The sequence below is a fragment of the Suricata suricatta genome, chromosome 2 (genome assembly GCF_006229205.1).
Source record: "Suricata suricatta isolate VVHF042 chromosome 2, meerkat_22Aug2017_6uvM2_HiC, whole genome shotgun sequence".
NCBI classification, from domain to species: domain Eukaryota; kingdom Metazoa; phylum Chordata; class Mammalia; order Carnivora; family Herpestidae; genus Suricata; species Suricata suricatta.
In genome coordinates, this window is record NC_043701.1 from 136,396,722 (window position 1) to 136,401,862 (window position 5,141).

Below are 5,141 nucleotides of genomic sequence, written 5' to 3' on the forward strand. Positions count from 1 at the left end.
ACCAAGGAGGGCCATGATGGCAGTTAAACACTTCACCAACATTCCACTCTCCTTCAGCACAGTAGAGCTGGGGGCCCTCTGACATGGGCCAAGGAGGATTTGCAGCAGAGCCAAGACAGGCTTCAAGCCTCAGAAATCCCTTGGGCAGCCACGTCCTTGCCTCTTTTCTTTTAGCTTTTACCCTTTCTTTGGTCCTAATTTTTCCTTTTTCTGACTGGAATCTGCTGGCTCTGACCAGTTTGAATCCTAATAGGAAGGGCCAGAAGATTCCTACCATTCCAGGCCTGGGATACTCAACACCTGCAGGGAGCCATCAGCCAGTGGACAGGGCACACCTGCAAATCCAGAGCCCGTTTGAGCCAAGCAGCCATGCGCATTCTGGGAGCGCCAGGAGCCTCGGGTAGAAGGAGGCTTGGCTGCATGAGAGTTCCTCAACGTGTTAGGATGTTGAAGGCAATGTTGGCTGCTCTCACGCTAGGTAGGGGCTGGCAGTTGTGCTAACTTACCAGGGGTCAGAAGAGATGTTCCGAGCTGGAAGGCTGTGTTTGCAGATTGAAATGCATATTTGGAGAGCTTGTCAGGCTCTGCAAATGGAATGTGGGAAAAGAGTTTCCACTGTCCCCAAGGAAAGGAATTTGCTGTGGAATTGGGCAGTGTTTGTTCCCTGAACTGATTGACTGAGGCATCTATATTCAGAGAGCCTCAGGGGTTCTGAGACTAGAGGCAAGAGAAAAAAGGCAGAGTGACTGAGAAACGTGCAGGTGAGTGATGGGGAGGGAGTGTTACTCATTTAACAAATACTTAGCTGGCACTTACTTTGCACTCGACATTGTTCCAAGTGCTTTACAATTACTAACTCATTTAATCTTCTTAACAACCCTATGAGGTAGGCATTATTATTATCTCTATTTTACAGATGAGGAACATTGTAAATTGAGGCTGTTTATAACACATGGTTTTAGTCTTCTGAGAAGCAAGTAACTGCTGAGAGGGTGGGGGTGAGGGTAGGGTTGCAGCATGAGGAAGGCAGGCCAGGGATTTGAAGAATGTAAAAAAAAGTTTACAAACTTCAAAGACCACTAGGATCATGCCAGGGACTTAGAACACAACACAGAGAGGGTCCCACTTGTCAAAAAGGGGACAATTTGAGTATGAATAATAAAAGTAACTGCAATGGGTTAAAATAAATCAAACATTTAAATCGAAATGACACTTAAAACAATCACTCACTGTTGGAAGACATAAGGGACCAGCTCATTATTTTGCAGACAGATAAGTAAAGGTATACAATCTAGCATTTACTGTTCCTTTCTGATACAAACTGTACTATGGTTAGATGAGAGAAATTTGCTCTTTTATGGAAGTATTCCAGATAATAAAGATGGGAAAAAGCCCCTTTTCACAACAAGTGGTAAACTAATGGATATAGGCATTCAACTCTGACCACAAGGGAAGAGACAATCAGATATTATGGGCCTTCTCTTGGGAGAACACACCATCACCCACAAGAGTCTCACCAAACAAAAACCTGTCTTAGCAGAGTCTTCAGAGTCTAGACCTAACAATTAATTTGCAGGAGATTCAAAGGACAGCTAAATTATACCATAGGTTTTTACCTTTTGTTTTTTAATTTTTTTAATTAATTTATTTTTTTGCTTTGTTAAGGTAACTTTTTTAATTTTTAAAATTGTTTTTTAAAGTATTTTTAAAGTATAATTTATTATCAAATTGGCTATCAGTGTGTACAGTATGCTAGGTTTTTACCTTTTAGAAATACGTATCAAAATATTCACAGATGAAATGATATAATGTCTGGGATCTGCTTCAAAAATAACATACTTCCGGGGTGCCTAGGTGCCTCAGTCAGTTAAATGTCCACCTTGGGCTCGGGTCATGATCTCATGGTTTGTGAGTTTGAGTCCCACATCAGGCTCTGTGCTGCCAACTCAGAGCCTGGAGCCTGCTTCTGATTCTGTGTCTCCCTCTCTCTCTGCCCCTCTCCATTCATTCTCTGTCTCTCAAAAGTAAGTAAAAAGCATCAAAAAATAGTAATATACCTGGAAAATTTTAAGAAATATTGTGTATGGGGTGGGGCATAAATATGAAGCAGGATTGGTTATGGATGGTGGTGTTTGAGGTTGGATGATGGTTGCAAGGTAGTTACTGTTTTTCTCTTTGTGTGTCTTTGAAATTTTTCACTAAAAGATGTTAAGAAGAGGTGCGCCTGGGTGGCTCAGTTGGTTAAGCGTCTAACTTCAGCTCAGGTCATGATTTCATGGTTTGTGAGTTGGAGCCCCACATTGAGCTCTGTGCTGACAGCTCAGAGCCTGGAGTCTGCTTTGGATTCAGTGTCTCCCTCTCTCTCTGCCTCTCCCCTGTTCACATTCATTCTCCTTTTCTCTCTCTCTCTCTCTCTCTCTCTCTCTCTCTCAAAAATAAACGTCTTTCTCCTGCAATGTCCTGAGTTTGAGGTGGGGGCAACAGAGGTGGTCCTTCTTTGGATTCTCTCAAAATGTGATCTAAAGACCACCTCCGTCTGAATCATCTGGCACTTGCTAGAAATACAGATTCCTGGGCAGCATCCTGGACCAGAGCTGGGGACCTAAGAGTCTGTATTTTAACAAGCTCCCAAGTGAGTCTGACGCTCATTCAGGATTGATAATGTTTGCCCAAGAGTGTGGCTAAAGAGCCAAGGAGCTGGTGAGTCCAGGATATTTTCTATCCTCTCGTTGAAGTAGAGACCATATCTTCAGTCCAGAATAAGGTGCAGCACTGGGAGGAAGGAAGAGCTGGATGACTTTTCCCGGGAATCCCCTGCTCAGTGTTGATTTCTCTAGGCCCAGTGTCTGACATGTAGTGAATGAGTGGAGCGAGTGAATGAATGACTGAGGGGCGAATGACTGAGGGGTTGTGAGGCCTGTGCTAGGGACTCAGCCAGATATGATGAGGCAGGACTGGGCCCTTTGGCCAATGGAGGAGGGACAAAGGTGAGCAAAGTGTACGATGCGGGACGGATAGTCTCCTGCCTGTGGTTGCTCAGGCCCAAGCTCTGCTCTGGGGCCTGCCTGCTGCTGTTGCCAGTCACAAAGGGAGGAGTTGTTTTCAGGGATGGCCAGAGACTTCCTTTGTGGGGACCAGCCTACAAAACCCTGTCTGCCACTAAGGGGGCCTCAGAAGAGGTGATTTTAGGGAGACACCAGAGTAAACTGCATTCTGAAATCTCCGCCCGCCTCCTTTGATCACTGAAGCTGACCTCACCCTTGCCGAGGCTGTTCCTCCTTCATTACGCTGTGGAAGGAGCCATCCCCATCCCCATCTCCGTGCTGAAAGCCTCGACTGGATTTCCAGACAGAAGAGGAAGTGGTGCCGTCTACCCAGCGCGGCTTGGCATGCACAGGGAGCTCTGGGAACCATTATCCTCCAGTGTGCCGATTTGATGGGGGAAGAGAACAAAGCACAGAACAGTCCAGAAACCACAGACCTGTAATCTTTCCAAATCCTGAAGACGGCTTGTGTGCATCCCTCTCTGCATGGCTCCCAAATTTCTGAATCTCAGAGAGGCCGAGAGCGTCTGTTTCCCAGACCACAGCCAAAATGGAAGGGGAAGACAAATCTGTTCTGTTTGGTTTCCATAGATTCGACCCAGAGATTAACTGCCAAGGTCTCGATGACACACGCAATATCAATCACAGGCTAAATGTCATAATGAGAGCTGGGCAGGTTGTCAAGAGAGGCCTCCAGGTTTCTGTTACAGCTTCATATTTAAAGGTTTGGTCCCAGGAAACCAAATGCCAACTTGAAGGCCACTTGGCATATGTACAGCATCAGCCCATCTCCTCCTCAAAGGATAGTAGGCTCGGGCTCCTTCCTGGAGGGGCCAGGAAGGTAACATGGAGGAGGGAAGTGGGGTGCGTGTTAAAGAATAAAACAAACAAAACCTGGTTCTTTAACATGCACCCAACTGTTGGCCTCAGCCAGGAGACAACAGGGAGTGGTAAGGACTGTGGTAGTATGGAAAACAAATGCTCCCCTGAAGGGCACGGCCACTTGCCCTTCCCTGTGGGAATGTGAGTCCAGATTGTCTGATATTTTTCTAAGAAGTCAGAAAGTCAGAGTTTTGTGAGAAATCCACAGATTTTTAAATGTAGGCAGCTGAAGGAGACGTTATCCTTGCTCTGTTCCATGCCTCAGCTCGATTGCATGGTAGAAGGGGGCAGTTCGCTCATACACAAAAGGCTTCCTTCCTCAAGCCCCTGTACTTCCCAGCTAGAGGGTCTTTGCGCTGATTGGGCCTAAAATATGAGGAGTTACCCTCCTGCTTCCTCCCTGCTTAGTGGGACCTCAATGGAAAGTCTGTTCTGCACTGTCTTCCGGAGGCTCTGCCCTGGGCTCCAGCCCCAGTTGCCTGGACTGGTAACCTGCTCACACACGTCCGCTGCTGGCTCTTTTCCCTCAGACTCACTTCACTCTGCGCTCCCTCCTGGAGCGCCTTACAAATAAACTACTCGAACCCAAACCCTTGTCTCAGGGTCAGTTGTTGAGGGAACCTAAACTAAGATACTTACTGCTAATTTTAAAACATTTAAAGATACTATGATAACAGAATTCTGAGGCCAATTGCTACTTGACTGCCAAGGCCTAGAGTGGCATTTTCCTCTGTGAAATGGTGGCCTCGACTTTGAGGTACTATTTCCAGGAATAACTAAAACAGGGGCCCCTTTTTAATTCTGACTCCATTTTGGATTTTTCAATGGTACAGCTCACATTTGGTTAAAGGTTTCCCCTGTCCAATGAGGGAAGGCTCTGAATGAATTCGAAACTATAATTTCAACACCACAATTTGACTTTAAGTAAAAGCAAAACAGAACACCTTATATAGTTTTGTTTTGTTCTGTTTTTTAAACTAGAAGAAAAACATCAAAATGTGAATGCTGTGAGCAAGTGGCAGGACTAAGGGAGGTTTTTATTTCTGTTTTCTATTTTGGGATTCTTTGAATAAATTATCATATTTTATAATAAATAACCATGTCTATATTTTTAAACTGTGCTGACCAAACAGAACAGCTGGGCAGGAAACTGCCTGTGACTTTGAATTTGTGATTTCCACTCTATCTTACTTGCTCCCAGGACCTGGCCCTTTC